We start from the raw sequence: 9,021 nt of genomic DNA on the forward strand, positions 1-9,021 counted from the left end.
AAGAAAAGATTCACTGGACACACGTGCAGCGCAAATGTGTTTAAGCTTGACCGCCTAAAAAGGGGGTTAGACAGAAAGTAGTATGCAGAGAGTGGACTGTGGTACGAACGTCAGCATGACCTGAGAGGATCATGACGTGAGCAGCAGTGGTGCCACGGCTGTGCGGATGGCGTGCGAAATGAGGCCCATGACGTGGGGGATTTGTTGCGGAACGTGTGGTCAGCAGACCGTATGGCGTTTTTTTTTTTGTTTTTTTTTTCGTGCGTCCATGGACTATCTGGCTGGTTTCTCCTTTATTTATTTGCGAGTTTTTTTAAAATAATTTTTTTTTTTTTTTTAACTATATGGCGGGTTTCCTCTGTGATATTAATGCACCACTTGGGACAGTTTTTTTTTTTTTTTTTTTTTTCCTATGGCGGGTTTATTCATGTGATCCTAACGGACCCCTTGAAAAAGGGGTTTTTTTTTTTTTTTTTTTCTTTTTTTTAAATGGCGGGTTTCTTGTGTGATTTTATGATGTGTTTTGAGTGGTATGATATTGGTGAATTTTATTTATTCATTGATTTTTGGCATGGCAGGTGTGATCCCTTGATGCATGCTCAGTGATGATTGACTTGCGCTCCCCCTGAATGCGCTGCCTGATGGAGGGGAGCGGTGGCTGGATCTGTGGTGCTGGTGCCGGGGTGTGCATGCGGCACCCCTCGGCCCCCCACCCCCACATATATGCGCACGTGCGCGGCACCGGCGGCCGTCGCCAGGCTACCGCGCATGCGCCGACGCGGCCGCGCACGCGCGGCACCCCAGCCGCGCATGCGCAAACCGGGGGCCAGGACGCGGCGGCCATCAGCAGCGCGGCAGGAGGACGGAGGCGCGGGCCGGCGCGGCGGTGGGGAAGAGGGGGACCGCGGCAGTGGTGTTGGCTTGTGGAGGGGGAGCGTGTGGAGCGGCCGGGATGAGGCAAGCATCTGGTGAAAGTGAGGGTGCGGGCGTGCCGCTGAGCTGGACAAGGGGTGTGAGGGGAGGGGGACGGAATGTGTGTGAGAGAGATGTTGGTGAGGAGGGGAAACGGCGTTGGTGGCCGCCATGGGAACCTGGTACACGTGCTGGCAGTGCTAGGAGTGGGGATGCGGTGTGGTACGCGTGCATGCCTGACCGGAAATAGAGGCAGACATGAAAACCGTGACTTGGAGTGAAACTGTGACATGGTTGAAATGAAAATAGTGAAATGAATTGAGCTAGTACAGGGGGCAACCGTGAGGCCCTGTGCTGTACTGCAGACATGAAATGATAGTGACTTGTAACGAGAATTTGTGACATGAGAGCAAAGTTTGGTGAAATGAAATGAGCCGGTACAGGGGGCAACCGTGAGGCCCCAGCTGTACCGTATGGATGACTCATAGTATACCGGGCAAAACGTGACCCACAGTGAACCGCGTGACGCAAAACTTCCAAGACTCAGCAACTCGCAGGTAACTCTCCAGTAACTCCACAAGCGACTTCCTCCCTCAAAGCTCAGACCTCGGACGGTGCAGGAGCCAGGTAAAGGGGGTGCCCTAAATAGGCTGGAGGCGGACCTCAGCCCCTCCCACAAATCCAGGCAAACTGCCTTCACACATGTACAGCTGGTATAAGTTATACATCTTCTTGTATATAGTGATATGGAGCATGCTGGTATAACCTGGGTATCCCCTGTATATAATTATATATGTATAGCTGGTATAAGTTATACATCTTCTTGTATATAGTGATATGGACCATGCTGGTATAACCTGGGTATCTCCTGTATATAATTATATATGTACAGCTGGTATAAGTTATACATCTTCTTGTATATAGTGATATGGAGCATGCTGGTATAACCTGGGCATCTCCTGTATATAATGATATATGTACAGCTGGTATAAGTTATACATCTTCTTGTATATAGTGATATGGAGCATGCTGGTATAACCTGGGCATCTCCTGTATATAATTATATATGTACAGCTGGTATAAGTTATACATCTTCTTGTATATAGTGATATGGAGCATGCTGGTATAACCTGGGTATCTCCTGTATTATATTATATATGTACAGCTGGTATAAGTTATACATCTTCTTGTATATAGTGATATGGAGCATGCTGGTATAACCTGGGTATCTCCTGTATATAATTATATATGTACAGCTAGTATAAGTTATACATCTTCCTGTATATAGTGATATGGAGCATGCTGGTATAACCTGGGCATCTCCTGTATATAATTATATATGTACAGCTGGTATAAGTTATACATCTTCTTGTATACAGTGATATGGAGCATGCTGGTATAACCTGGGTATCTCCTGTATATAATTATATATGTACAGCTGGTATAAGTTATACATCTTCTTGTATACAGTGATATGGAGCATGCTGGTATAACCTGGGCATCTTCTGTATATAATGATATATGTACAGCTGGTATAAGTTATACATCTTCTTGTATATAGTGATATGGAGCATGCTGGTATAACCTGGGCATCTCCTGTATATAATGATATATGTACAGCTGGTATAAGTTATACATCTTCTTGTATATAGTGATATGGAGCATGCTGGTATAACCTGGGTATCTCCTGTATATAATGATATATGTACAGCTGGTATAAGTTATACATCTTCCTGTATATAGTGATATGGGCCATGCTGGTATAACCTGGGCATCTCCTGTATATAATTATATATGTACAGCTGGTATAAGTTATACATCTTCTTGTATATAGTGATATGGAGCATGCTGGTATAACCTGGGTATCTCCTGTATTATATTATATATGTACAGCTGGTATAAGTTATACATCTTCTTGTATATAGTGATATGGAGCATGCTGGTATAACCTGGGTATCTCCTGTATATAATTATATATGTACAGCTGGTATAAGTTATACATCTTCCTGTATATAGTGATATGGAGCATGCTGGTATAACCTGGGTATCTCCTGTATATAATTATATATGTACAGCTGGTATAAGTTATACATCTTCTTGTATACAGTGATATGGAGCATGCTGGTATAACCTGGGCATCTCCTGTATATAATGATATATGTACAGCTGGTATAAGTTATACATCTTCTTGTATATAGTGATATGGAGCATGCTGGTATAACCTGGGTATCTCCTGTATATAATTATATATGTACACCTGGTATAAGTTATACATCTTCTTGTATATAGTGATATGGAGCATGCTGGTATAACCTGGGCATCTCCTGTATATAATTATATATGTACAGCTGGAATAAGTTATACATCTTCTTGTATATAGTGATATGGAGCATGCGGGTATAACCTGGGTATCTCCTGTATATAATTATATATGTACAGCTGGTATAAGTTATACAACTTCTTGTATATAGTGATATGGACCATGCTGGTATAACCTGGGCATCTCCTGTATATAATTATATACAGGGCCATCTTTAATATTGATTGGACCCTGGACGAGAATTTAATTGGGCCCCCTGGACCACTCCTTCCCACACCCTAGTAGGCAATCACGCCCTCCACCACTATATATAATATAGCTTACAGTGAATGACTATAAAATACTTCCAGTTCTGAAGACTTCAGCGGCTCAGGATCAGTGCTCTGGGCTCAGGCTGGAAGTGGGCACAGCTCTGCAGGAAGGAGACCAGGGCTCGGCTCACCCTAGCATTACAGTGCACCCTAGCACCCCACAGTATGCAGAATAGCACCCTATAGTATACAGCATCCCACAGTATGCAGTATAGCACCCTATAGTACAGAGCACCCCACAGTATGCAGTATAGCACCCTACAGTGTACAGCACCGCACAATATGCAGTATAGTATACAGTACCCCGCAGTATAGCACCCTATAGTATATAGCACCCAATAGTATACAGCACCCCACACTATGCAGTATAGCACCCAATAGTATACAGAACCCCATAGTATGCAGTATAGCACCCTATAGTATACAGCACCCCACAGTATGCAGTATATTACCCTATAGTATACAGCACCCCACAGTATGCAGTATTGCACCCTACAGTATACAGCACCCCACAGTATGCAGTATAGCATCCTATAGTATAGAGCACCCCACAGTATGCAGTACCCCACAATATGCAGTATAGCACCCTATGGTATACAGCACACCACAGTATGCAGTATAGCACCCTACAGTATACAGCATCCCGCAGTATAGCACCCTATAGTATACAGCACCCTACAGTATGCAGTATAGCACACTATAGTATACAGCACCCCACAATATGCAATATGTAATATAGCGCCCTACAGTATGTAGAATAGCATCCTATAGCATACAGTATAGCATCTCACAGTATACAGTAGAGCATTATAGCACCCCACAGTATGCAGTATAGCACCCTATAGTATACAGCACACCACAGTAAGCAGTATAGCACACTATAGTATACAGGATACCACAGTAAGCAGTATAGCATATTATAGTATTCAGCACCGCACAGTATGCAGCATAGCACACTATAGTATACATCACCCTGCAGTATAGCACCCTATAGTATAAAGCATCACACAGTATGCAGTATAGCACGCTATAGTAAACAGCACACCACAGTATGCAGTATAACATACTACAGTATACAGCACCCCGCAGTATAGCACCCTATAGTATACAGCACTTCACAGTATGCAGTATAGCACCCTACAGTATACAGCCTCCTATAGTATACAGTAGGGATCGACCGATATTGATTTTTTAGGGCCGATACCGATACCGATAATTTGTGAACTTTCAGGCCGATAGCCGATAATTTATACCGATATTCTGGGAATTTTCATTTTTGAAAAAAAAATAAAAAATTCCCACAAATCTGCTGAAAATTAATGTTTATTGTTAATGTGTATTTTTTTTTTTTTTGTAAATCTTTCTTTTTCATTTATATTTAATATTTTGGTGTTTTTATTATTTTTTTTGTAACTTATTTTTTTTTTTAACTAACTTTTAGCCCCCTTAGGGACTAGAACCCTTGTCCTATTCATAGATCTCTATCAGGGTGAATAGGAGCTCACACTGTCCCTGCTGCTGTGTGCTTTGTGCACACAGCAGCATGGAGCTTACCATGACAGCCAGGGCTTCAATAGCGTCCTGGCTGCCATGGTAACCGATCGGAGCCCCAGCATTACACTGCTGGGGCTCCGATCGGAGGAGCAAGGGAGAGGGGATCCTGTGGAGGGGCGCACTGCGACTGGGGTGGGGGGGCCCTATGCGCCACCACTGCCTAATACTAGGGGGGCTTGGGGGGGAGGCGCACTGCGCCACCAATGCTTAATACTGGGGGTTGGGGGGAGGGGCGCACTGCGCCACCAATGTCTGATACTGGGGGGCTTGGGGGGGCGCACTGCGCCACCAATGAAGCTTAATCTCTAATTCATTCATATACAGGAGGCGGGAGCTGGCTGCAGGATCACATAGCCGGCTCCCGACCTCTATGAGCTGTAGCTGCGATCCGCGGCACCTGAGGAGTTAACTACCGCAGATCGCAGCTACAGCTCATAGAGGTCGGGAGCCGGCTATGTGATCCTGCAGCCAGCTCCCGCCTCCTGTATATGAATGAATGATAGATTAAGCTTCATTGGTGGCGCAGTGGCCATAGCTCCTCCCCTCCTCCTGTCCCCTGTCCTTACATTGGCGGCAGCGGCAGCAGCAGCACAGGGGGAGGAGACACTGCTCCTTCTCCCCTGTGCTGCTAAGGGGAACACGGAGAGCGCCAACAACAGCGCGATCTGTGTTCCCCATACACTATCGGAATATCGGCAAAATAGATGCCGATACCGATAGTGTTCAAAATCCTGAATATCGGCCGATAATATCGGTAAATCCGATAATCGGTCGATCCCTAGTATACAGCACCCCATAGTATAGCACACTACAGTATACAATACCCCACAGTATGCAGTATAGCACCCCACAGTATACAGCACCCCACAGTATGCAGTATAGCACTCTATAGTATACAGCACCACACAGTATGCAATATATAGTATAGCACCCCACAGTATACAACACCCCATAGTATGCAGTATAGCACCCTACAGAATACAGCACCCCGCAGTATGCAATACATAGTATAACACACCACAGTATGGAGTATAGCACCCTATATTATACAGCACGCCACAGTATAGCACCCAATAGTATACAGCACCCCACATTATGCAGTATAGCACCCCACAGTATGCAGTATAGCACCCTATAGTATACAGCACCCCACAGTATGCAGTATAGCACCCTATAATATACAGCACCCCACAGTATAGCACCCTATAGTATACAGCACCCCACAGTATGCAGTATAGCACTCTATAGTATACAGCATTCCACAGTATGCAATATATAGCATAGCACCCCACAGTATGCAATATAGCATCCTATAGCACACAGTATAGCACCCTACAGTATACAGCACCTCGCAGTATATAGTATATTGCCACACAGTATGCAATACATAGTATAACACACCACAGTATGGAGTATAGCACCCTATAGTATACAGCACCCCGCAGTATAGCACCCAATAGTATACAGCACCCCACAGTATGCAGTATGGCACCATATAGTATACAGCACCCCGGAGTATAGCACATTATAGTATATAGCACCCCACAGTATGCAGTATAGCACTCTATAGTATACAGCACCTCACAATATGCAAGATATAATATAGCGCCCTACAGTATATAGTATCCCACAGTATGCAATACATAGTATAGCACCCTACAGTATACAGAACCCTGCAGTATAGCACCCTATAGTATACAGCACCCCACAGTATGCAGTATAGCACTCTATAGTATACAGCATTCCACAGTATGCAATATATAGCATAGCACCCCACAGTATACAACGCCCCACAGTATGCAATATAGCATCCTATAGCACACAGTATAGCACCCTACAGTATACAGCACCCCGCAGTATATAGTATATTGCCACACAGTATGCAATACATAGTATAACACACCACAGTATGGAGTATAGCACCCTATAGTATACAGCCCCCCGCAGTATAGCACCCAATAGTATACAGCACCCCACCCCACCACTCTGAGAAGCTCTTTTTATACCCAATCATGTTGCCAATTGACCTAATTAGTGTTAATTGGTCTTCCAGCTCTTCGTTATGCTCAAATTTACTTTTTCCAGCCTCTTATTGCTACTTGTCCCAACTTTTTGGGGATTTGTTGACACTGTGAAAATTTGAATCAACGTATTTTTCCTTTAAAATGATACATTTACTCGGATTAAACGCTTGATCTGTCATCTACGTTCTATTACAAATAACATATTGACATTTGCCATCTCCACATCATTGCATTCAGTTTTTATTCACAATTTGTTTAGTGTCCCAACTTTTTTGGAATCCGGTTTGTATAAAGCATCACACAGTATGCAGTATAGCACGCTATAGTAAACAGCACACCACAGTATGCAGTATAACATACTACAGTTTACAGCACCCCGCAGTATAGCACCCTATAGTATACAGCACTTCACAGTATGCAGTATAGCACCCTACAGTATACAGCCTCCTATAGTATACAGCACCCCATAGTATAGCACACTACAGTATACAGTACCCCACAGTATGCAGTATAGCACCCCACAGTATACAGCACCCTACACTATACAGCACCCCACAATATGCAATATATAATATAGTATCCCACAGTATGCAATACATAGTATAGCACCCTACAGTATAAAGCACCATGCAGTATAGCACCCTATTGTATACAGCACCCCACAGTATGCAGTATAGCACCCTATTGTATACAGCACCCCACAGTATGCAGTATAGCACCCTATTGTATACAGCAACCCAAAGTATGCAGTATAGCACTCTATAGTATACAGCACCCCACAGTATGCAATATATAGTATAGCACCCCACAGTATACAACGCCCCACAGTATGCAGTATAGCATACAGTATAGCACCCTACAGAATACAGCACCCCGCAGTATACAATACATAGTATAACACACCACAGTATGGAGTATAGCACCCTATATTATACAGCACCCCACAGTATAGCACCCAATAGTATACAGCACCCCACAGTATGCAGTATAGCACTCTATAGTATACAGCACCCCACAGTATGCAGTATGGCACCCTATAGTATACAGCACCCCACATTATAGCACCCTATAGTATACAGCACCCCACAGAATGCAGTATAGCACTCTATAGTATACAGCACCCCGCAGTATAGCACCCTATAGTATACAGCACCCCAGAGTTTTTAGTATAGCACCCTATAGTATACAGCACCCCACAGTATGCAGTATAGCACCCTATAGTATACAGCACCCTACAGTATGCAGTATAGCACTCTATAGTATACGGCACCCCACAGTATGCAGTAAAGCTCTCTACAGTATCAGTACCCCACAGTATGCAGTATAGCACCCCACAGTATACAGCACTCTACAGTACACAGCACCCTACACTATACAGCACCCCACAGTATGCAGTATAGCACACTACAGTATACAGCAGCCCACATTATTGCACCCTATAGTATACAGCACCCCGCAGCATAGCACCCTATAGTATACAGCACCCCACAGTATGCAGTATATTACCCTATAGTATACTGCACCCCGCAGTATGCAGTATATTACCCTATTGTATACTGCACCCGCAGTAAAGTACCCTATAGTATACAGCACCCCACAGCATGCAGTATAGCACCCTATAGTATACAGCACCCCGCAGTATGCAGTATAGCACCCTATAGGGTACAGCACCCCATAGGGTACAGCACCCCACAGTATGCAGAATAGCACCCCGCAGTAAAGCACCCTATAGTATACAGCACCCCACAGTATGCAGTATAGCACCCTATAGTATACAGCACACCACAGTATGCAGTATATTACCCTATAGTATACTGCACCCCGCAGTATGTAGTATTAGGGCTGTCGAATATAATCGATGCAGCGATGCATCGCGATTCGACCCCCGGCGATTCTGCAT

This window comes from Bufo gargarizans, chromosome 11 (genome assembly GCF_014858855.1).
Source record: "Bufo gargarizans isolate SCDJY-AF-19 chromosome 11, ASM1485885v1, whole genome shotgun sequence".
In the NCBI taxonomy this organism is placed as follows: Eukaryota; Metazoa; Chordata; class Amphibia; order Anura; family Bufonidae; genus Bufo; species Bufo gargarizans.